General features: G+C 45.7%; 1 protein-coding gene across 2 annotated transcripts in view; it reads left to right on the top strand.

Annotated features, from left to right (window-relative positions):
- Positions 1-25,401, top strand: part of RAB11FIP5 (RAB11 family interacting protein 5) — a 60,941-nt gene that overhangs the window by 10,997 nt on the left and 24,543 nt on the right. Inside the window, exon 1 of one of the 2 annotated variants that reach the window (XM_083144809.1) lies at positions 1,686-1,870. The exons of the other annotated variant lie outside the window; for it this stretch is intronic. The gene's annotated coding sequence lies outside the window, so the exon portion shown is untranslated. Of the gene's footprint in view, positions 1-1,685; positions 1,871-25,401 lie in introns of those variants that run through there. 2 annotated transcript variants of the gene reach the window in all.

Below are 25,401 nucleotides of genomic sequence, written 5' to 3'. Positions count from 1 at the left end.
AGTAGCCAGATTAGTGATATATAACCATAGGGAGCTTGTGACCTCTTCCTTTTACCATTTTCGAAAGCCCTCCCTCCCGCCCCGTTATCAGGTTCACATGAGGTATGGTTTATCCCTCTGAGTGACTTGGCGGTTTTTTTGCAGCGTTCGTTGCTGAATTTTTATTTTTGTGGCTTTTCAGTCAGATTGGCGGGAAGTCGCTACCAGCCAGCGGTCAAAGAAGGGCATAAGCGGTCATCGTGGGGCACCACCCTTTTCGTAGGACGGCGGGTGGTCCTTACCATGCAGGTGGACATGGGGCGTTCCCCTGCAGGTCCGCCCACTGGCTCAGCCAGGTTAGGGGGTGGTGAGACCGTCACGATGCAGGTTGTGCCATCAGGAGGCGGTGGTGAACCCCTCCTGCAGTTCTGGTTTACGTATGTCAAGTTGACTGGGCTGGCGTCTTGGTAGCGGCTTAGTCTTTGCCATCCTCCAACCGTTAGTTTAAAGTTAGGGACTTGATACCCAAATTCAAAATTCCAAATTCAATTAGTTTAGCTAACAAGGTCTTCAATAAATTATCCGTTTTTGACCTTTTTAAACTTAATTCTTGGAGTCCGTGTGTTTATTTCTGGTCCGAGTGATTTATTTGGTGTCGTCTCAATTTTAGATAAGAGGTTTTTATTATGCAATATAGAGGTATTAAGTCATGGGCTACTTATGCGGTTTCCAAGTATTGCTGCTACGGATCACATGAAATGTGACATCGCATGTAATTTTCCTGCTGTTGCCTTCCCTGGCTCCTCATAGTCACAGATCCTACGGGCTGCCATAAATATTCATCGTAGCCCTTACTGGGATCACATATGATACATTGTGGACCTTATTCTGGTTGTCACGCTCCCTGCAAATTCGTATTGCGGAGTGATGTATTGCATGTGCAGACGCCGTGTGCTAACAGTGGGTGGGGGCGCGGAATAGCGGTGGATAGACATGGGTGTTCCCAAGAAGACAGTGGGCGTTCCCAGGGAAGTGAGGCCGAGACGTGGCTGCCGGGGGCGGGCAGCTGACATCACCGGATGTATGCGGCCCGCCCTGTCCTCGCACAGTGCGCATGAAAACCTAAGACTCCTGAGAGTGTTTTAATTTTGCTGCACGTTCCCCCATCATTCGATGGTCAGCAAACATCGAATGATGTAGGTCTCGCTTTCTAGACTGCGAATGGATGTTTATGTAAAATGTCCATTCGCAGCCGTGCGAAAAGAGTGGCGGGCGGCAATGTGAAGGCCGGGCGGGCTTAGTCACGCGGTAGCGGTGCGAACTTCGCAGTGTTGCGTGTGCACCAGAATAAGGTTGTGTATGCAAAAGGACCACATACAATTTATCGTCCTGCTGCCAGGTGAGTTGGCAGGGTACCGCATGCCATACCTCTCCCTAGTGGATGGGGGCCTTTTAAGGTGGCCATACACTCGCAGATTTATCTGCAGATCTGGCTGGTTGGAACAAAAACCTGGTTATGGATGAGAGCAAATGACAGTTGACCATTTGCTTGGAAATGCTGGAAAACTGACAAACTGTCACTCATCCATAACCATGTTTTTGTTCCAACCAGCCAGATCTGCAGATAAATCTTACTAGTGTATGGGCACCTTTAGTCTCTAGTAACCAACTGCTACTGACCACCCCTCGTAGCAGTTCCCCACCGCCAGACCCTCCCCCAACTGTGAGTGCCAACTGTCCTAGATGTGGTAGAGAAGCTGCTGCTGGCACCTGGCTCCCTCTTCATCGGCACCTGTATCCGCTTTCGCCTGGATGTAGTGTACCGGGCTGCGGCACTGCTGGTAACCGTGGCTACGTCATCCTGAGCGCTTGCTCTGCATCGGGACTGCAGGTAGACTGCTGACGCACGCTACATCTTGCTCTGTTCACTTGTATATTGTGTGTTCATGTCGCTATAAATAATTGTACTGCTTGTATGGTTCTTGTTCTGGTCACGCGCAGGCTCCTGTACAACATCCATTTCTATAGTCTATGAGATTCCTCTACTAATGGTTTTCCACGTCAGCAAATTCACATCAGAGGCTGTCGGTGGTTTTCCATTTTCTTGACCTGAATAGAAACCTGCAGTGACTTCTACCAGGGAAATAAGGGTCTATAGTTATTTTATACTGTACTATTATTTGAGACCTAAATGTAATGGGGTGTTTTTTATATGTGCTGCTCCTGCTTTTTGGTAAGAGCTGAGGTATCAAGCTTCACAGTGATAGTGGAGAGTGATATCAGCCAATCGGCTCCTAACTTTCATGTTACAGGCAGGTTTTGATAAATGACAGGTAGGAGCTGATTGGCTGGTTTTTGATCACTCTCCACTTTATCAGTTTTTAAAGCTAGATACATCTGGCCCCCAAAAAAGTAAGACCAAAGCCCCTGTATGGATGAGCGGACGTTTCTGTGATAAAAGAACGGGCACCGCTCCCCCACCCCAATATTTTGCATCTAAATCACTGGTTTGTCTATTGGCTGTTTTGTGATTGGCACTTTAGTGAGCGTTTGGGCTGGACGTCCATTTACAGATCGCCACTGTGTGTTTTTATTCAGTTCTTATGTGATTGTAAAACAGATCTATCACTTGCGAAAGCAAATTCTCTCTCTAATGGACAAAACCATGCTGCACTGCAGATGGGGCAGATATAACATGTGCAGAGAATTAGATTTGGGTGAGGTATTTTGTTCGGTACTCTTTACTTAGCACGGCGGCCATCGCGGGCATTGAATGCACTAAAAAATCGGGTGCGACGCGATGCCCGCGATTTCCCATAGGGAACAATGTTAAATGTCTCAATTGACCCGATTTTTCCATAGGAAACAATGTTAAATGGCCCACAGAGGCCAAATAGGCACCCTGAAGTGTGAAATGGCCCCCACAATTGTTAACGCCACCCCACGATCAACGTGAACCCGAAGCGTGGTGAGCGCAGCGGTACGCGTCCTACGACCTTTTCATACCCCCCACTATCCACGTCGGCGTGGAGTTGAGAATAGAATAGTGTGGCGAGTGCAGCGAGCCACCGAGCCCGAAGCGTGGCAAGCGGACGCGGATACCTGTGAAGCCCGCGAAGGTACACGTTGTTAATGGCGATTAAATATGGCCAGAGAGACAATAAGTGAAAAAGCGCAGGTTACGTAATAAGTCCGCAACCAACGTACCCTTTATACCTAACTACGTGCGTACAAAGCGTACCACAGCGTAGTGTACCTTTTATTGTATTTTGTACACAGAGAACCAGTACCTTAATCAGAGATTCCTTCGCAGTAATTTGTCTCTAAACTGCGAATATACCTTATCGGACAGTGTCCGTAATATACCTTGTCGCTATTATGCGAATAAACAGACACGACCACTGTATAGAAATAAGGAGATAAGAACTCCGTGAAAGGTTGTATTTAAGTCCCTAATGGACAAAAGGGGGTTACAGAAATAAGAATAAACAGGTATAACAAGTAACACAATATACTAACAATGAATACTAAACAGACTCTGCTAAGGGGAAAAGAAAACAGATACAAGACACAATCAGCCAACAATACTTTAAGAATAAATACCGTGAAATGCAACCGTTTACCGTGGTCATCTAGTATGCGAAGCGCAGTCCGGTCAGAGCTCACTATCGTTCAGGAATGAGCGATAGTCCGGTAGGAAGGTCCAGGGAAGGTAGTTGTGCCGAAGAGACCCTGGCTGCTCTGGGTCGCCTATCTTATAGGGTCAGAAAGGGGAGGTCAAAGGCCATTCTCATTGGTCAGAGATCATATGTCCGGTCCACTGTGATTGGAGGTTAGACGCTGTACCTGGTCTGACCAGGTGCAGGGGAGTGAACTTTAAGAGTCCTTTGTTTGGTGGTTTCGGCGTCAGCAGGGATAAGAACTGGTTTCATCTAGTTTCCTTTGTTAACTACTTTCAACAGAAACTGTCTCTGAGTTATGGATTATGTCCATAACTATCGGGCAGTGTACATTGTGAAATATTCGCAATGACCGGAATACTTCGCATAATGAGCTGAACGGAACGGTACTAAACATGATACAGACAGATGTATGCGGGGCTAACTAAGCTATGTGTGGCGTTCTAAACCTTTAACTACATTTTATAGTGTCAGTATGTATTTATGAATTTATGTGTGATAGTATGGCTACTCTTCTGGTCCACTTTGTCACACATACTCGGGTATGGAAACTTTATTTGCGCAACTCTGCGAACCAAAATGGCGGCCATACTATCCTAAAATGGCGTGTGTGTAACTCGACTTCCACAGTCCACCCTTTAACAGTAAATATAAAACTGTTACAATACAAAAACATTTCACACGACAATACAGAAATTCATAATCCTAACAAAGAAATTGGGATCCATGAAATAAACATATAAGGGGAGTAAACCATCTGCTCTCGGCCGATCCAGGATCATGGATAAACGATGGGCCGCATTTATCGAACAATCTACTCAGGGTCACGAAGGATAATGTACAATTTTGGGATAAAAAATAAAAACAGGGGTGGTTACAACATATACACGTTCACAAATATGGCATCCTTTGGTAGGTATTGTTTGTGACAACAGATCCTTGAACTCTTTGTTGTCTCTCTTTTTGGTATGCTTTTAAGTATGATGGTATTAAAACATCCGGTCCCGGGTAAGGTGTCAAGTTTATAGATTCTACCTTAACCTAAGCTGGGACGGGTAACACACTCTCAGAACTCTGTATCGTCCGTCCAATGCCTGGCAGCAGGGCGGCGGCGGTATCCTTGCTTTTGAGGATAAGAACGGATAGTGGGGGGGGAGACAAGAATAGGACCCACAACAATAGAGAAAACTGAGAAAGGAAACATTTTGTTAGTGATCCTTTCAACCTGTCACCAGTGGGGTGTGTCACAGTCCCTTTTTGTAGCTTGTACAGGTTGCTTGACCTTAGCTGCTCTCCAGTCCTCCCGAAATGGTGCCTCTTAGCGATTTCTTTCTTTCGCCCTCGAGTGTAGGGACCTTCCGGTTTTCAGTTCTTTTGGCAGTAGGACGAACGTACCCGAATCTCTCTCTGCGACTTTGTTATTGAGGTAGTGCTGGTCAACAAGATCTGGGGTGGTCCTTTCCAAAGGTCTATCAAGCAACCTGTATATGGAAAAGCAGGGGAAACAACAACAACATCTCCTGGTTCATGGTTATGACAGTTCACAACAGGTGTCAACAAAGTCCTTTTGCTGCAGTTTTCCAGGTGTGGATACATCACTTGCATTTGTGGTCTAGGATCTCCTTGTGGGATTACCATAACCTGTGGCTGCCCGCCAAGCAATGTTTCGATGGGGACCAATGAGGTGGAGTTCTGAGAGTGATTTTACTACTACAAAAAAGATTATGGGGTGTACCATCAGTCCCTGAAGGTTAACACATGACTTAAACCTTTTATATATATATTTGCATACTCAAGGGTGCTTCTGGGCTGCCATATCTATACACACAAACGTCAACATATATATATATATATATATATATAAAAATAAATAAATAACTTAAATGCTTCTAGAGTGGACTGTACAAAGCCAATTTTGTATTACCTGCAGAGGATCCTGCTGGAGGAGGGATGTGGAGATGGCTCTGTGGGAACAGCCGTTGCAGTTTGTTTCCCCCAGACAAGTAAGGCATGATTCTGTCGTCTTACCTGTCTGTGGGCACACCAGTAATTTTGGACTAATTTTTCCACATACCTTCCCTGTCAAGACAAGTCAGGCCATGGGCTATCTCTGTCCTGACGGTTTGGCATGTTCTTAGAGTCACTGGTTTACCTTGTCCATCTTTCTATTCCTGTCCACATCCCTTCGGCTTCCAGACTGCTTCTCCTGCAGGGGACACAAATCTTGTATTACTATGTGAATATACTGACATTTATAGGGGGAACACAAACATTATCCGCAGAGCGCATGGCTCACCCAGCTGCCTTGCCAGCATGTTCATCATCAAGTGACACTGAATCCTCATTGAAGATGTGGTTTTTACACTTGATAACAGCCACTCTGTCCGGCAGCTGTGTGACTGCCAAGAATCTTTTAAACTTACAACGCTTGCGCCACTGGAGTGCCAGCTACTGAAACAAAACATCTGAGGCGCCATAGGGCCTAAGATCTTTTGTATTACCCCAACAAACATACTTGGAGTCGGCATGAATATTGGCTGTTTTTCTCTCAGTTCGCAGTACTATTAATGAGACTGCTGCTGCTGAGTGAGACGTCCAATGGGTTCAGCCTCTACTATGCCTTTTCCATCTATTACGGTATAGCCAGTGTACAATTTTCCCTCTCGGTGTTGTGGAAAGAACGGAAAAAAAAAATGAATTACCTCTTCCAATGGGTTGTTACCACCCTTTGGGGGCATGCTGCAAAAGGTCTGATTCAAACATGTCATGCAATCATATTCGTCTCGGCTCCCACTAAATTCCACCATTCCAGCAACCTCAGCACCACTCCACCCTTTGTGCCTTTGGCGGGCACACCTGGTTAGAGTGTTGCTGGGTTTACAATATTACCCATTTTACATGGTAACATCAATGCAAGTTCCCATTTAGTGAACTTGGCTGATGAATATTTTTTTTTTTTTTTCACATGTTTAGGCAGAATTTTTAGGAGTGTCCAGACTATATGAGGAGCATAAACAGTTAAAACACACCCCAACACCACATTCTCAGTTTTGTTTACCAGTAGTGCTATGGCGACTACACTGTGTAGACAAGTATGAATGTGCTTAAGTAATGGGGTTTAATTGCACACTGCAGTACGACATTGGTCAGGCTGGCATCACCAGGTTTCTTACGTCACTATATCTGTCGCCCCCTCAGCAGGTCTAATATTCTAAATCACATGGTCTCTTGTGTCAGTTTTACCCATGGCAAAAAGCTGTAATCAGGCCTGTTTCTCCTTCTTTATTGTCCACATCTGTCTGTGAAGACATGGGTATTGTGATTGCACCTATTTATGTGTAAATGCGTTTTACAACCCTTTTCATTCTTTGTAGAAGGGGAATGCTTTGTGCATTACTTGGACTGCTTTTCACAAGATGGTGGCTGTGGTTGCCCTGGGTAACATTAGGAGTAATGCTTAAAGTTATTGGGACTTTGTTCAAGATTTACTGAAAAATATCTATATTGTGACTACTCGCTTTACAGGGTACCGCATATTCACAATGGTATTTCTCTGCTGGGAGTGCGACAGATTCTTCGAACTATTTTTCTATGATTTGTGGGTTTATGGTTACTAATGTGTCCCAGATTTCCCTCCCCCTCCCCCCCCTTGTTCAGGCGCAACCGCAATCCGTCCTGAGATACCTTATGTCCTGCCTCAGGAGGATACACCAGAGGTTGTCTATCGCCAACTGCTGGTGCTGTGGATGAGGAAAGGACATAACAATAGATCATTAACCCATTGTATTGGTATTTACCCATTTGTGGGCCGTAAGGACAGTGTGCGATCTTGCAAAACCCGGGGGAGGGGCTTGGTGGCTTTCTGAGGTTTCTGGAACAGAAAAGTAGGGAAAGGAGAAAAAAATTGGAAAAAGAGAGAGAAAAACTCAAAAAGGGTAGAAAATATTAATGACAGTAATGTGTACATTTATTTTCAACCGAAAATTTTTCTTTTATTTTGATGACACCAGGATTTAGCACTATGGGGGAATTGGCTCTCAACTATTTGGTTCTTACCCTTTTCAACTCCTGTTCTGATTTGTAAAGCCCTCCCTTTCTTTCTGTTTCCCAGTGTGGTTGTGACTATGGGCTGTGTCTAGGGGTATTTAGCTAAAAGTTCTCCTTTGGGAACCTTGTTATTTCACTGGGTATTTTTCCATCTCAACCTCAGATTTCGAATGGTGAGGCTGTACTTTGGGGCGCTATACTTTCTGTTTTTAACAGGGTTTCTATTGAAGCTATGGTTGCCATTGATCCTGTGTCCTTCCCATCTTTAGTTCAAAGGGAACTCGGTATTTGTGCTGTAATTTCAGCTACCCTAGATGGATTTGACTCTATAACAGTGGAATACAACATTAGCCTCTGAGGACTGTCCAGCATATCTTGCACTTCTTGTGTAAGATTTCTAGGAGTGTCCAGAAATACCCCATTAGGGGTGCAATAGATGACACATCCCATTTTACATAGTAAATCTCTACTCAGGAGGTTAGTCGGGGCCGCTGCAGCCAACAGAAAAGAGTGTTTGGTATGCAGAGGCCCGATTGTAACCTTCGCTGGTTTCGTCAGTGGGTAATGTTATATTTTTCCTGTTACCCCAATTGCTGCTACTAATTGCTTGGCACAACCTAGATCAGGAGGGAATGTTGTTAACGGGTTTGTCAGTGAAACCCAAGTGAAGAGGAGTGTTGAGAACAGATCTGGCCGCCCCTGTATCAACCAAAAAGGTTTGCCTTACTCCAGCTATATCAACCTTCACCTGAGGTTCCTCTCTAAGGTGTTGAGTTAATCTAACTGGCTGTAGGATACAGGTATGACCTGTTTCCTATTGTCTGACCTGGGTTGCCCTTAGCACAGTGTCAGCCATCAGATGGGGAGGAGGCATGTTGCGTGACCTGTCTGTCTCCTCTCATTGTCTAGGGGCTGGGTATCTCCGTGTCTCACCTTTGTGAGATTCCCATTCTCGCTTATGTGTCTGATAATTCCTGTGGTTTCCTAACCTACAATGAGCTGCAATGTGACCTTCCCCATTGCAGTTGTAACAGATAATTGGTTTTCTACCTGTGTCCCTGGTGTTTCGTTGGTATGCAGTTTTGTTTGGGGCATTAGTAAGGGCTTGGATGTTTATCATCATCAGTTTGTCAGTTTTCAGTTCCCTGTGCTTTGATATGTTTTTGTCATGGGCTACGGCAGATTCCCGTAGGGCATCTACTGTCATTCCTCGCCAATTTGGGAACGATGTTTGGACCCTGTTCTTCAATTTCTCTCTCAGCCCCTCCACTAACACAGAGACAACCATCTCCCTCAGGTGTGGGTTACCCTTAAGATCGGCGACACCAGTGTGTTTTGATACCGTCATCAAACACCGGTTGAAATATTCGCTAGCTGATTCACTATCTTTTTGTTTGATAGTGAATATCTTGCTATATTCCACTGCTGCAGGAAAATACACTCCCAACTGCAAGTTGATTAGGCGTATATTTTCCTGGTTGATCTCATCATTTATCTCCTTGTCCACCTTCAATCCACTATCCTGAATGAATTTCGGGATATCGATGTGAGTGGGGAGACAGGCCCTCAACATGATTCTCCAATCCTTGTTGGTGGGCTCATCAGAGTTTCCCAGATCCCTTACAAATTTCTGACATAATGTCAGATCTTTCCTAGGATCAGGGAAATCTAAAATGATGGACCGCAGCTCTAACCGTGTCCATGGGTTTAGCATGGTCATCTTTCTGGTAGGTATCACACCCTCTCTGTCTGCCTTACCATAGGGAACTTCCAGTGTGCGCATAGGATATGTTTGTACCACATCCGCATTACTGGGACCTGCTTGGGAATCGTCTGTGTCCGTGCTGTGTAGTGCCTTCTTACCTGGGTCCAAGACTATGCTGTTGGCATCAGCCGTCTCCTCTTCCTGTGCTAGAGCCTCAACAGCGGGTTGAGCTTTTCCCTTAATCATATTAATTGCATGGGAGACGGCCAGTGCCAACAGCTGCTCGTTTTCCTCTCGGGTTTCCTTATAAGGGGATAAGACAGGGTACAAGTTAGCAACAGGTAAATTACTACTCAGGTCTCGCTTATTAGTCATTAACCCCTTCGGCACATATGGGGGTGGGGGAGCGGTTGCGGCTACGGTTGCATTTTTATTGTGGCTGATTGTATCTGGCACTGCCAAACATTTGATTCCCCATTGTTCCTGCCCTTCCTTCTGCCACAATTTAAGAATTTCCATGTGCTTCACTCTCTTCTTACGACTGGAGAGTAGACATATTTCATCCTTTACTGCAGATAAGATTTCTGGATCAAAGCTACCAACACTGGGAAATTCTAACTTGCTGCCTTGTGTCATTCTTCTCCATTTATTTTGATAAACAACTGCGAGTTCACCGTGCTTCCTGCACATAATGAAAGCCGCCGACCCTTTGGGTCGACTAGATTCCTCCCTAACTGACTCGGTATCCCTGTGTGAACCGTTATTACCCATAATTACAGGAATAAACGTTCACAGCTAGCAGAAACCGGAGGGCCGTTTATCAGTGAGTCACTCCCAAATCACTCCTTCTCCACAAAATGGCACTATTCCGCAATCAAGCGTGAAGCCCACTATGCGAGGTAATGTACTCAATCACCAAGTCTTTCAACTAGTAGCGAACTGCTAGCCAACTTGCAAGGTGCGGCAGTTTTTCCAGGGCACAGCAAAACTTGTTTTTCCTGTACCCCCAAAAACTGGTATTTCTAAAGTAGCTGATCGGATCACTGGGTTCCGATTTAGCCTCTTGTACCCTCCCAGTGGATCAAAATAGGTAGTTCCACGGAAGGGGCAGTTCCTATGGGCACGTCGTCACGTGAACCCGGTCCTAACTGGTCTGTCCTACACTGGCTACACTGCGCTTGAGTCGTGTCGTCACACACCCGTTCGCCTCAGTTATTTTTCACACTGGGCGCTGGTTACACCTTGGTCTTATGCATATATTTGAAATATTTCTGTACAGAAAATCTTCCCAAGTTGGTAGCTTTTCACTGGATACTTATGCAGGTATAAATCCCTTATAACACTCTATAGGAATCTATTAAAATAATGCTTGAGTTGCTTGTTTAAAAAAAAATGAACAAAAAGAAAAAAAACTTATTTTCTTTTATTAATCACCGCCTCATTCGCAGTATATTGCTATACTGTTTAAATAAAGCTAGTGGTTAAATACTGTTCACCTTTGAGTTCCTATGTGTGCTGCATGTGCAGTACCAATGAACAGCCACGTGTGTACATGTGCTGTTCACAGGCCGCCGATGAATCGGCCACCCACGTGTTCTATAGTGTATTTGCAAGGCTGTGCTCGGGTTTCGCTATACGCAGTAATTGCGCCTAAATGTGGAATAAATCCCTTAACTCCGTCCGAAAGTTACGTATCAAGATGCGAAATAAATCCCGCACTTAATCCGTAAATCACGTACAAAGATGCGAAAATTTCCCGATATGGGCCCGTGCGCGCGCACCTTGCTTAATACACAATAGACGCTTTACGTTACTGCAAAAGGCCCAGGGCTTGTCGCCACGTGGCGGAGTCTCTGGTTTTGCAGTAACTAACAATAAAAGTTATAGTTTTGCACAGAGGGGATCCTCTATGTACTATAATAAACACAGACTCCACGTGTGCGAATCTTATCGCACGTGGTACATATACTGTAATAAACAAGCAACCCAAGACACTATACCCCGTTAAACTACTTGTGGCAGGCAGAAGTACAGTTTACTAAACACTTGGGTATGATATACTTTAAAACACGTGGCTTTCACTTATTGTACTCCGGGTTCAGCGCTAGCACTTCCCGAACCCCGCACCGCCGCGGACTCGGCCTATCCAGCAATGGAAACAAATAAATACTTCCACCCTTTTGCTGGTATAGGTCGGGTCGCACGCCTGGTACTGAGTTCTGGAATGTGGAGCGCACGGACGATGCCCCCAATTGTTAATGGCGATTAAATATGGCCAGAGAGACAATAAGTGAAAAAGCGCAGGTTACGTAATAAGTCCGCAACCAACGTACCCTTTATACCTAACTACGTGCGTACAAAGCGTACCACAGCGTAGTGTACCTTTTATTGTATTTTGTACACAGAGAACCAGTACCTTAATCAGAGATTCCTTCGCAGTAATTTGTCTCTAAACTGCGAATATACCTTATCGGACAGTGTCCGTAATATACCTTGTCGCTATTATGCGAATAAACAGACACGACCACTGTATAGAAATAAGGAGATAAGAACTCTGTGAAAGGTTGTATTTAAGTCCCTAATGGACAAAAGGGGGTTACAGAAATAAGAATAAACAGGTATAACAAGTAACACAATATACTAACAATGAATACTAAACAGACTCTGCTAAGGGGAAAAGAAAACAGATACAAGACACAATCAGCCAACAATACTTTAAGAATAAATACCGTGAAATGCAACCGTTTACCGTGGTCATCTAGTATGCGAAGCGCAGTCCGGTCAGAGCTCACTATCGTTCAGGAATGAGCGATAGTCCGGTAGGAAGGTCCAGGGAAGGTAGTTGTGCCGAAGAGACCCTGGCTGCTCTGGGTCGCCTATCTTATAGGGTCAGAAAGGGGAGGTCAAAGGCCATTCTCATTGGTCAGAGATCATATGTCCGGTCCACTGTGATTGGAGGTTAGACGCTGTACCTGGTCTGACCAGGTGCAGGGGAGTGAACTTTAAGAGTCCTTTGTTTGGTGGTTTCGGCGTCAGCAGGGATAAGAACTGGTTTCATCTAGTTTCCTTTGTTAACTACTTTCAACAGAAACTGTCTCTGAGTTATGGATTATGTCCATAACTATCGGGCAGTGTACATTGTGAAATATTCGCAATGACCGGAATACTTCGCATAATGAGCTGAACGGAACGGTACTAAACATGATACAGACAGATGTATGCGGGGCTAACTAAGCTATGTGTGGCGTTCTAAACCTTTAACTACATTTTATAGTGTCAGTATGTATTTATGAATTTATGTGTGATAGTATGGCTACTCTTCTGGTCCACTTTGTCACACATACTCGGGTATGGAAACTTTATTTGCGCAACTCTGCGAACCAAAATGGCGGCCATACTATCCTAAAATGGCGTGTGTGTAACTCGACTTCCACAACGTTTACCTGTGAAGGTATCCGCGTCCCCTCGCGGAGCTCGCTGCGCTCGCCACGCTTCGGGCTCGGTGGCTTGCTGCGCTCGCCACGCTTCGGGCTCGGTGGCTTGCTGCGCTCGCCACACTATTCTATTCTCAACTCCACGCCGACGTGGATAGTGGGGGTATGAAAAGGTCATAGGACGCGTACCGCCGCCCCTCGCGGGCTCGCTGCGCTCGCCACGCTTCGGGTTGACGTTGATCGTGGGGTGGCGTTAACAATTGTGGGGGCCATTTCACACTTCAGGGTGGCTATTTGGCCTCTGTGGGCCATTTAACATTGTTTCCTATGGAAAAATCGGGTCAATTGAGGCATTGAACATGAAAATCGGGTCAATTGAGACATTTAACATTGTTCCCTATGGGAAATCGCGGGCATCGCGTCGGTCGCGTCGCACCCGATTTTTAGTGCATTCAATGCCCGCGATTTTTTTTACCTGTGATGCCCACAATCAAAATCGTGGGCGCCGTGCTAGGTAAAGAGTACCTTTTGTTCCTGTGCAGGGTAAATACTGGCTGCTTTATTTTTACATCGCAGTATATCCATTTTAAGTACAAACCCCAGCCAAATAACTCTCTCTGCACGTGTTACATCAGCCCCACCTGCAGTGCATCATGGTTCTGTCCATTAGAGACGGAATTTGCTTTGGCAAGTGAACCAGAATCGGGCCCCTTGTACGTTCCATAAATGTTTATTTTTCACAAGCCTAGTAACGTATTACTTTGCCATAAACCAGCTTGTGGTCTTCTGTCATTGGGAATTGTGGTCAGGAGAAGATCATACAGACCCTGTAGTAAATTCCCCTGGGCCACATTGCATTAAGGAGCTGTTATCTTTATTAACATGGTCTATAAAATCTGCGTCTAACTGGCATCCTAGCCCCCAGGCACTGGAACAGACCTATGAGACTCTCACTTAATTTACAGCAGCGTACATTATCTGAACCCTATGTATGTCTATATATAATATAACCTCCAATACATGTTACGTACATTATGAAGGCACGGTATAATATACACGACATACGCCTCTCCCTGCCGTCTCTCCCTGCCGTCTCTCCCATATGTTGATGCCTGGCCCTATAGGGTGTGATTGGTGCATTATGTCTAGCACAGACCTAGATGGATGGGGGTGCCAGATACTAGGGATTCCCTGCAGTGTATAGCCCACACCTCCCCCATTGGCCTGCGTCCCTTAAATGGTGGTTCTCAATCCATCAACATGTGTCCCAGTATTCTGTGCCAGTCTGGGCAATCTGTACTCTGCTATTTGTCCTTACCATGCGCTGGCAGCTGGTATCTGCATGTTGTTACCCATCCTACCTCCAGACTCGCTCACCTGTGTAACCAACCCACTCTGCCAGCGGCTGGTGGCACCAAGTAGGCAATGCAGTCTAGTTTGTCTATGGGTGTTCTACTAGTAGGATCCGGGTTGCTTGCTATGGTGGTTCCTTAGTAAACCACTTTGTGTGAACCTAGCCATTCATTCACTGCAACCTGGATCTAGACTGGTGTCACGGAGGGTGAGGGGTAGCGCTTGTGTTTTGGAATAAATAATGTAGAAGTTTGCCAACGTGCCTCTCTCCTCTCTGTGAAAGCCGCCCATCTGTAGGGGTTTCTGTCGGGGAAAGGGGGAGGGTAATTGGAAGGGGCCTCAGTAGCAGAACACATTAGTTTTGTGGTAGGTGTAAAGCCATTCAGTAGACGAGTAGCTGCAGACAGCCAGCGATAATTGGGATTTTCAGCTGCTGCAGCTATTGTTTAACACTTCAAAGGGAGAGAAACTTGTGGCAGTGACGCCTCACCAGACTGCTCCTATCTCCTGTAGCAATATGGCAAGACGTAACCGGCGAATGCATATGTTGCCCCTGATCCTTCTGGAAATGCTCATTTTAATACAATGGTTTGATTCAAAAGCAATTGGTGTCTGGGCCCATTCTATCTTATCGCTACTGCAAACCAAGCCGCGGGCGCGTCACTTCTTCGCGGCTGTCATGTTGGCCGGTTATATACCCAGAATTTGGAGGCTGTTATTATTTTTAGCGCGGAATGGGGCGCATGCGTTGGCTATTTGTAAAATATTGTATTATTTGTTTATCTTCTATTTGGATTGTAAGCTCCTCTTGGTCATGTGGAGATCTTTCTTCCCTTTTTTGTGTTAAATATCTATAGCACCGACGTATCTTGTTGCTACTTACATTTTAAAAATGTGAGACCGTCACGCTGAAGATGTGTTCTAAGGCCAGAGAGTTGTTTGACTATAGAAAAAGAAGACCTGTAAGGGGGGTACACACCAGAACGATTAGGGCTCAATTCCTTCAATCTGGATCCAATTCCGACCGATTGGATGTAGATTGGGCATGATTAGGTCCAATCCAATGCGCGTCCCCGCTGTCGTTTTACTGATCCTACCTTCTGAAGGTAGGATCTGTAAAAGATCCATTCAACTGGATACAGACTCAGATCGGATTGGGATCAGATTGGATGCAGATCGTTAGCAGATTGTGTGCTCCAACAGATCGTGCGACCATCACTGAGGGGGAGATTCTCTAAGAATCTCCACCCCCCTTCGCCTGTCTTCGCAATTATAATTGCATATGTTGTAACATATGCGATAATTAAGGCAAAGGACAGCTCTTGCGTTAAGAGCTGTCCTTTGCGGTGAGAGTCGCTGGGTCCCGGCGGCTCCCCCCTCCCTCACACACCCGGCGCTGCTGCTGCTGCACCGGGCTCTCCTCCTCCCTGCACCCGGAAGAGGATCAGTGCAGGGAGGAGGTCACAGGTCCGGGCAGCACTGCGCTGTGCTGCCTGGACAAATGTGAGGGGGCGATGCGGGGGGTCGTTGCGGGGCGGCGGAGGGATGCGGTAGAAGCCCATTGGCTTCTATGGGGCATCGCCAGATTTTTCTGCCGATGCCCCCCGCCGCGTTAACCCGGCAGGGGATGCTTAGAGCATCCCAAAATGCGGTAAAAACCCCGATAACGGGGTTTTTACCGCATTTCTTATTTAGAGAATCTCCCCCACAATCTGCTAACAATCAGGATCGTTCTGGTGTGTACCAGGCCTAAGTTTTGCATGAACTGTGTGCACAGGGAGGAAATGTCTAATGCATTTGTATTTTTTTTACCGCTTGTGTACACGTTTTGTTAGTGATTTTTGTGGATTATTATTGCATGCTGTTGACACTTGTGGTTTGTGTGTTAGGTAATCATGTTTTGCGCCCACTTTACATTACATCTATTCCTTCCCACCCTGTATAGGAATTTGTGTTCTCTGATCTTTCCTGTTGTAGCCGACGGAGGAAGTGACTGCGCCGTTACCCAATTGCTGGTTACCTTCTTGCCATACCTCTTCAGTATATTGCCATGTTCCTATTGGGGTGCTCGGGTTCTTTCCAGTATGCTCCGAGGACCACCTCTGGAAGCTGCTGGTGAATAATGGCTAGCTGCCTTACAGAAGCAGTTGTGGATAGAGCAGCTTTACAGCAATATTCTATTATTCTAGCACTGGTGCGGGGTGCACTGAGCTGGTGGTCACATAGCCTTGCTGCTGCATTGTGTGCTCTGTGATACCAGTATGAAGGAAGTGGTCAGCATCTGTCCGGTACAGATATAGGACGCGTGGGGTGTGGGTATTGTAACACTGATGATTGTACTCACCTGCGGTCAGATAAACCACAGATCCAGTTCCCATATTTTGCGGCAATTAACGAGGTGGAGAGGAGTGGAAGCAGCTATTTGGTGAGCCAAGATAACGGTGTCCACGCTAGTGTCGGTACAACCCACCGACGTCCGCTTTCATTCTACCTTGTTCCATTTACAGTTCCCTTGTCATGTCTTACACAGGATCTGCCCTTATTCAGGGCATGCAGTGCTGCTGCTGTGCTAGTGACCAATCAGGTTTGAGGCAATGCGCATCACATACTTGCATACCCTCCAACATTTGGAGGGCAGAAATCGGTACACATTCGGGAAGGGGGTGTGGCACAGGGTAAAGTGGGCGTGGTCACGGCTAAAGTGGGCGTGGTCACACACCCTTTCCGAATGTGTACTGTGCCCTTCTTTTTTTTTTTTTTAGTGGACCCCCCACCAATTGCTAGCCAGTCCCTGAGGGGACCCTTTTTGTCACAGAAGTATATGATTACAACTTGAGCCACTGCTTTACCTTACAGTGCTGAGTGGCAGCAGGCAGGCTTCTCCGATTGCATCGCCGGTGGCCCGGCCATGCAAAATGATGATCCCCACCCCGCGGCTGGCCTCACAGTCACTCTCTCTCTGGCAGATTCCCATGAGTGCGCAGGGTGCGCGATGCCGGCGCGTGACCTCATGACGCACCGGCCCGCGCATTGCACTCATGGGAACGGGTGAGCAGCAGGGGGAGAAGAGCGGGGGAGAGCTCAGCCCGACCCAGTCTGTCGGTCCAGGCAGCACACTGCCGGGACCAGGAGGAAGGTATGCGGCGATGTGCGTCTGACCGCTGAAAAAGCGGTACATTCGGTACAATTGCAATTTGCCGTTACAGACCGTTAAAAAACGGTACTGTACCGGCAAATTCGGTACAGTTGGAGGGTATGTACTTGCGATATGGTATGTGCATTACCTGGTACAGAAGGTAGTAATGCATCTGGAATTCAGTAACTGTAAATGATCATTATGGTCTGACAGACCAGAAAGCCATATACGTATAAAGTTGTTTTTTTGTTTTTACCCTAGTACAAGTAATAATAAAAAATGTATGTTCAAAACCACGCGTTTCGCATGTTTTATTGCTAGCATGTGCAGGAGACATATTTCACATGTTTTGCTGGCATGTGGAGGACGCTGTGTTTCACATGTTGTATTGCTAGCGTGTGAAGATGGCAACGCATTCCACATGTGTATTCCTAGCACTATGAGGTCACAACATGTTTTTATTGTTTTGTATTGCTAGCACTAGGTCAAAACGCGTTTCACATGTGGTGGGTTTTTTTGTGTGTTTTTTTACAGTTTCATCTGTGCGTATCCGTCACAGCCTCTGTTGTATATTTCTCTTCCCTGTATGAACTTTAAACACTTTCTGCCCGCTGTCGGTAATCGCGTCTTGCCAGCCGTTTCTACTGTTTTCCAGCCATAAAATGAGTTTCTGGTTCTTCTGCCATTGCGTCCACCAATATCCACTATTGTAGTGTTTTGTTAATGTTCCCTGATACTAGGCTCTACAAGGCTCCCCTATAATGCACACAATCCAAGCTATTACTTATAATAATCCTTGGTTTTTAAGTATGCGGGGCTCCTATTTCTGTTTTTAAGTAAATATATTTTACTTCTCCAGAGAGCCAATGCTGGTAACTGGTAGAAGAACCTGTGTTGGCGCATTCCGGCTATTACAGAACGCTCCTATACTAACCAGTATGTTACGAAACTGGACACTACCAGTACACAGTAACCCATCACACAAGTGGCTGCATAACTCCTCCGCTGCTGTGTGCTCATAACCGCGGCTAGTAAGGCTTAATTCAGGCCAGGCCCACTTGTGCAGGAGTTATATCACTGTAGGGGCATAATAATGAGGTGTCTAGTTCCATGTAGGAGGGATATGTGTGGGTGAGAGAGGGATACTGGTTAAATGGTTGGTAGGGAGGGAGGATGGTTCCATATAGGAGGAATCCGAGTGAGAGTAAAAATGTGGCAGTGGTAGGTCGGCAGAGCAGCATCAATGAGAGGGACAGGGATAATGGTGGTCGGTGGAGCGGCATCAGTGTGGGGGACAGGGATAATGGTGGTTCAGCATCAGTGAGGGGGAGAGGGATAATGGTGGTTGGTGAAGCAGTATCAGTGTGGGGGACAGGGATAATGGTGGTTCAGCATCAGTGAGGGGGAGAGGGATAATGGTGGTTGGTGGAGCAATATCAGTGTGGGGGACAGGGATAATGGTGGTTGGTGGAGCAGTATCAGTGAGGGGGAGAGGGATAATGGTGGTTGGTAGAGCAGTATCAGTGTGGAGGACAGGGATGTTGGTGGAGCAGTATCAGTGTGGAGGATGGATAATGGTGGTTGGTGGTTCAGCATCAGTAAGGGGGACAGGGATAATGGTGGTTGGTGGTACAGCATCAGTGCGGAGGACAGGGATAATGGTGGTTGGTGGTTCAGCATCAGTGAGGGGGAGAGGGATAATGGTGGTTGGTAGAGCAGTATCAGTGTGGAGGACAGGGATAATGGTGGTTGGTGGAGCAGTATCAGTGAGGGGGACAGGGATAATGGTGGTTGGTGGTGCAGCATCAGTGTGGGGGACAAGGATAATGGTGGTTGGTAGAGCAGTATCAGTGTGGGGGACAGGGATAATGGTGGTTGGTGGTGCAGCATCAGTGAGGGGGAGAGGGATAATGGTGGTTGGTGGAGCAGTATCAGTGAGGGGGACAGGGATAATGGTGGTTGGTGGAGCAGTATCAGTGAGGGGGACAGGGATAATGGTGGTTGGTGGTGCAGCATCAGTGTGGAGGACAGGGATAATGGTGGTTGGTGGTGCAGTATCAGTGTGGAGGACAGGGATAATGGTGGTTGGTGGAGCAGCATTGGTGTGGAGGACAGGGATAATGGTTGTTCGTGTAGTGGCATCAGTGAGGGGGAGCGAGACGCTGGTCATCAGGGGGCATGGGTGTGCCATGATGGCCAGCATCCCTCTCCGCCACGCTGATACTCCCGTGTGGCTGGTATTAGATGCCCGGTTTGGAGGCCGTATTCTGCTGCTTAGTGCAGTGTTAGATGCCACGTGAGCTGGACTCCGCACTGATCATCCGCAGCAGCACGTTACGTGTGTTCTCTTCTATGCCGTCTGCCACTATAACTGCAATAGATGTGTCCTGTAGATAACGGAAATGTATTTCTACATGTTGTGGTTTTTTCTTTTCTTTTTTCTTTCTAGATAATTTAGACATTGTACATTGGAATATTAAAAAGGAAGTTTTACTCCATCAGTCTCTCTCCACCATGGGCTGAATGATTGCAATGTACTCTAAATATTGCGTTACCAGAAATAAGAGCCATCACTGAGGCACCAAGTGAATTTATACGCTGAATTTTACTGCCTCCATAGATGTCATCTCTTATACTCTGGAATGCAAAATCCCCATATCTAATAATCATTCAGATTATGAAGGTTATTCTGTGCATGCATGAAAAGAAAAATAAGATTTTCCCATTGCTTTTACACAATGGGGTGTATTCAATGTGGCTGGTGAGGGGGTTAAACGGTGTGGATTGCTGAAAACAAGCGATCCTCGCTGTTTAACCCCTGCGCTGCAAAAGTCTAGAAAGGGGAAAACGGTGTGTGCAGGGGGTCAGTTGAATACTGACCCTGCGAGCAGTCACAACTCGCAGAAAGCATTGAATACACCCCAATGGCTGGTGTCTGTTTCATCTATTTTGAGTATTACCTTCAACTGGATGTTTAAAACCCCCCCCCCCAAACCTCTATAAACTGAAATACAATTACATGACCAGAGTCCGAACCTCCACGATGGATTATCCTATAGTACGGGTGTGGCCCGTAATGTGCTATCCAGTAGATTAGTTTGTAATCTGTGGTTACTCTTTACACTGAGATTCCTGTGCTTGTTTTGGCTCTGCCAGTAAAGTCCTTCGAAACGGAACAGGGCACGCAGATGTGTTGGATCACAGAGTCAGAATTTGTGAACACCCGCAGCCTTAATCCGACACAGCATTTTTTTTTTCATTGTAGTTATTGATGTAGGGAATGCAAATTCACTTCAGTATTTTTATATATTTATTTATATATATATATATATATATATATATATATATATATATATATATATAATTTTTTTTAGGTGTAATGCTAATAATATTGCTGGAGTATTTACAATACATAGCTGTTGTCATAGACCAGTGATGGCTAACCTTGACACTCCAGCTGTTGCTTAACTACACTTCCCAGCATACCCTGCTACAGTTTTGCATCATCTTTAGTGTCAAGGTTAGCCATCACTGTTGTAGACAATAGTCTACCAGGGGTGGATTGGCAACGCAATCCTGTCCAAAACATTCCTCAGGGGGGGCGGGTGCACGTGTTACTGCCGGGGGGCGGGATTGTCAACACTGCGGGGGGGGGGGGGGTTGATGTCGGCGGGAGGTTGGATGTTGCGAGGGGAGGGTGTTGGGTTACTGACCAGGTTCCACGCTGCAGCTGTTTCTGTCCGCCGCACCGAAGTCCACTCACGGGTGACATCATCAGCAGCGGCCGCAGCCTGCTCACATAGAATGGCACCATAGCCCAAAATAAATATGGCCAATGGCAGCCGCCGCCGCATATGGAATGACTCCAGCACCGGCACTGATAGGACGGCCCTGGCAGCACTATCGGCGGCCCAGCCTAGTGAAAATCTGGACTAGCCAAGCTGGAAATGGCACTGTTTCTCGGCGGGCCAATCCGCCCCTGTAGTCTACTATACCACCGTTCCCTGCATTCTTTTATTTTTCAATAATAGATTTTTATTGGTTTTATCTCAGGAATGAAAACGGGGTACAAAAATTAAAAAGCCATGGGAAGGGAAATCACAAAATAGTACACAATAGTAACGTAAATTCAGAAGTAGAATAAAACCAGGTTAGCATTACATTATATCCGAGATATATATATATATATATATATATATATATAATCCTATTAGAATTATGGTCTTTGTGTCCAGTAGTCATGCCACAGAACCACCGAATCAGAGGATTAGAAGCGGAGGAGGTATAGGGGACACCTGCTGTTTCATATTCGTAGCAAGATTGGACATTAAGTTCAACTTGGGCAACAGTAGGGCCGATTTGGGGATCTCCAATTATGTGCAATCAGGAGTTTTGTAGTTCTCAGAATATTGCCCATTATATACCTATCATCATTTTTGGTTAAATCTCCCGGGAACAGGTGAAGCATTGCTTACAATGGAGTCGGAGGGATCGGGAAATTCAAAACCGTAGATATAAGGGCAAATACCGAAGCTATAGTTGGGCACTATCAAAAGATATATAACGAGCGCCTACATAGCCACAGTTGCGCCAGCATAGATTTGAGACTGGTGGCCAAATCTTGCGGAGTCAAATCGGAGTTTAATAAAGTCGATGCATTAATTAAAAAATTGTTCTGAGTGGGAAATGCACCTAGATAATTGGAAACATGACCTAAATATTTTATGCCAATCATCCTCCGGTATGGAGGTAGAGAGATCACTTTTCAATAAGGATGGGAATTTAGTAAATCCCGAAGGTGTTATCAATAGGGTGTACCACCAAGTGATTCCACCTCTACTATCTGCACTTGATGATCTATATTTGCGGATTGTGGATATCTTTATATAGGGGTGTAGTGATACTTGCCAACCAGTGTCTAAGTTGAAGGTCTTTAAAGAAATCCCTGTGGGGGAGAGAGTATTGGGATTGAATTTGGGTAAAGGAGAGCAAGGCATCAGATGGAGATGCCTCGGCTAGGGAGGCTATTTCCTGGGTGACCAGGACACACAAGATCGGTTTGGTATCGGTAGCGTCACCCCGTCAAGTGAGATCCCCACATGGACTAGAAACATCATTTGTTATACTAAAGAATTCCAACCATGCCCACCGCATGGTCAGGACCGATGAAACCGGTATAAGGAAGTGCAGGTCATTTGATTTGGGGGGGTGGTAACCATAAGCAATCAGTTATAGGGAGTAGGAGACCATCCTACATTCTAAAACTACCCATATTTGTGTTAACCCATGCAAACCAGGCAGTTCCCTGCATTATTTGTGACCTAAAGGGTTTAGGAATTTATTTGAATTGGCTGCTGGGGAGGGCAGCATTTCCTGAGGTCATGTGATCAGAGAGCCAATGAAATGCAAGCTGGCAGTCTAATGTTGTCATAGGAAGGGTCTAAGACCATGCGCCAGTCCCCTTCTTTAATAATCCTAAATATTGATAGCTGCCGAGTAATCGGCTAAAGAACAATAAGGGATGTAGTTGTGAATTACGGCCGAGGTAAGAAGCGGAAGTCACACATGTGCCTGTGTGCGGGGACTGGACTTGCGGCTGCAAGTTTCCAGCTGATGAAGATGACGGCCGCAGGCCGCGTCTGATTGGATTAATGCAAATGAAGTAAACGTGCTGCGACTGTGATGTAAAAGCATGATTACATTGTAATATACTCGTTTTCCAGAAATAAAGTGCTTCCAAATCTGTTAATGTTTTATTTGTTGAAAAAGAAAATAAATAAGATTTGTCTTGTTCAACTAGCACGTTCCATGCGCCAATCACCTCGGACACTTATCTGCACCCTCCAATCGTTTACTGTCATGTGTGAAGTGTGTACTGCACACTGTGTCGGTTGTGTACTTTCCGTCCAGCCACACCACCTATAATCATCATCATCTGATAATTTTATTATGTATGTAGTGTTCTACAATTGAGAACTGAACGGTTACAAAAATGGGTAATAAACCAATAGACAGGGAGGTAACCTTACCTTACCCATCTCACAGACTTACTCTATAACAGAGATTCCCAAACTCCGCCATTGCAGTCCAGGTTTTAAGCATATTTATGCTTGAGTACAGATGGTTAAATCATGCTTTTTTCTGTCTGAGAGAAGAATGGTCTGCTGCACTTCGGGGGGCGGAGACTGATCAGGATGTCACCAAGACCCACCCCCAGTGTGGGAAATACAGCAATCCAGGGGTCTACGAGGAGGTTGTGGGGCTAAAATGATGTGATTGGTGTAATTTTGGCCTTGCCCCCTCCCCAAAGAGCCTTAAGTTGTGGTATTTGAACGGCTCAGTGGGGTGGGTGGGGGGGAAGAAGGGTCTGTCTTGTGTTCAACCTTGTTCACGCTGTGCTGTTGTGTATAGGTGATGGGTCTCCTGTAACTCTGCGAAGGCGTGAGTTTTCTCGCCTCCCAGTGTATATAACGACAGTTAAGGTCCATGCACACTGGGCGTTTTTGCCCAGCGTGTAAGTCTATTCGATTTTCAGAGTCAGTGAACCACTTTCCACAGTAGGAGACTGTGAAACCAGCAGAAGAACAGTGGCAGCAGCTGATGATGCGGGAGTGCACGTCAGCGTTGGGTCATACACACTGGGCGGTTTTGAGCTGGAAGCAGCTTAACACCAAAAGTGAGCTGCTTTCAGCTGAAAACTGCCCAGTGTGTATGGGCCTTTAGGATAAAATAGGGCCTGCTCTTGTTGGGAGGAGAAAGTAGCAGCCTTGATCTTCAGGGTTGTAGCCATGTCCCCCACTGTTATCTGACTACACCCTTTCGTTGATTCAAGGACTTACAAAGTCTAGAACGTGGAACAGATGTATCCTCGTACTGTCGTAGCGGACACCCCAAACAACCCTTCTCTTCGCATCCGGTGCCTTGTGGCTTGCACCAAGCTTCTCAGTCTCAATGGTAAATTACCCGATGCATCAGAATGATTAATGAGACCGGACTGTGTGTGACTGTACACAAAGTGCTACAATGCTGCTTTCTCTCATGACTAGTTCTGTAGCGCTTCATCTGCAAATTAAAACTCATTCCTTTTTTAAGTCGTAGCCCAACGAAGAAGCCCCAATCAAGCTGCATGGCAATTTGAGGCTTGGTGTATGAGGACACCTGTATTTATAGTGTAATTTACATGATCTACTGAGGAGGACGATTTCTAGAATTCATTCCTCCCCTCTACCGCAGCCAAGTATTTCTTCTAAGAACTAGTTTGATTGTAACAAAGCCATTAAGAAGGCAAGTCCGATGCTTGGTTGTATATGGAGGGGAATCAGCAGTAGATAGAAAGAAGTAATAAAGCCACTGTATAGGTCATTGGTACGACCTCACCTAGAGTACTGTCTTCAGTTCTGGAGGCCATATCTCCAGAAGGACATAAGTATATTAGAGACTGTACAAAGAAGAGCAACTAAAATGGTGCATGGCCTACATCACAAAACGTACCAGGAAAGACTAAAAGATCTTAATATGTATACTTTAGAGCAGAGAAGGGAAAGGGGGGACATGATAGAAACTTTCAAATATATCAAGGGTTTTGACAAGGTACAGGTGGGAGACATTCTTCACAGGAAGAGGAGCAGCAGAACACGAGGACATGCACTGAAACTAGAGGGTGGAAGATTCAGGGGAAATGTGAGGAATTTTTTCACAGAAACAGTAGTAGATAAGTGGAATAGCCTCCCATCAGATGTGGTAGAGGCAAATACAGTAGTACAATTTAAACATGCTTGGGATAGGCATATTTATATATTACAAAGAAATAAGGATCAAATATGGTTTGAGGTAACATGTTTAAAAAAGGGGCAGACTAGATGGGCCAAGTGGTTCTTATCTGCCGTCAAATTCTATGTTTCTATGATTGGTGTGAAAAAAAATGTCTCTGTAATGTCTCTGCAACCATTTCATGGACTTTCTAGATACTAGACCCCTAAATAAATATATTAATTTATATACTAATTATGGATATTTGGCTTACAATTTTTTTTTTTTTTTTATTATTATTAAAAAAGAAACTTAATG

This window comes from Crinia signifera, chromosome 1 (assembly GCF_055691185.1).
Source record: "Crinia signifera chromosome 1, ASM5569118v1, whole genome shotgun sequence".
Classification (NCBI taxonomy): Eukaryota; Metazoa; Chordata; class Amphibia; order Anura; family Myobatrachidae; genus Crinia; species Crinia signifera.
This window is presented reverse-complemented; position numbering and strand designations above follow the sequence as displayed.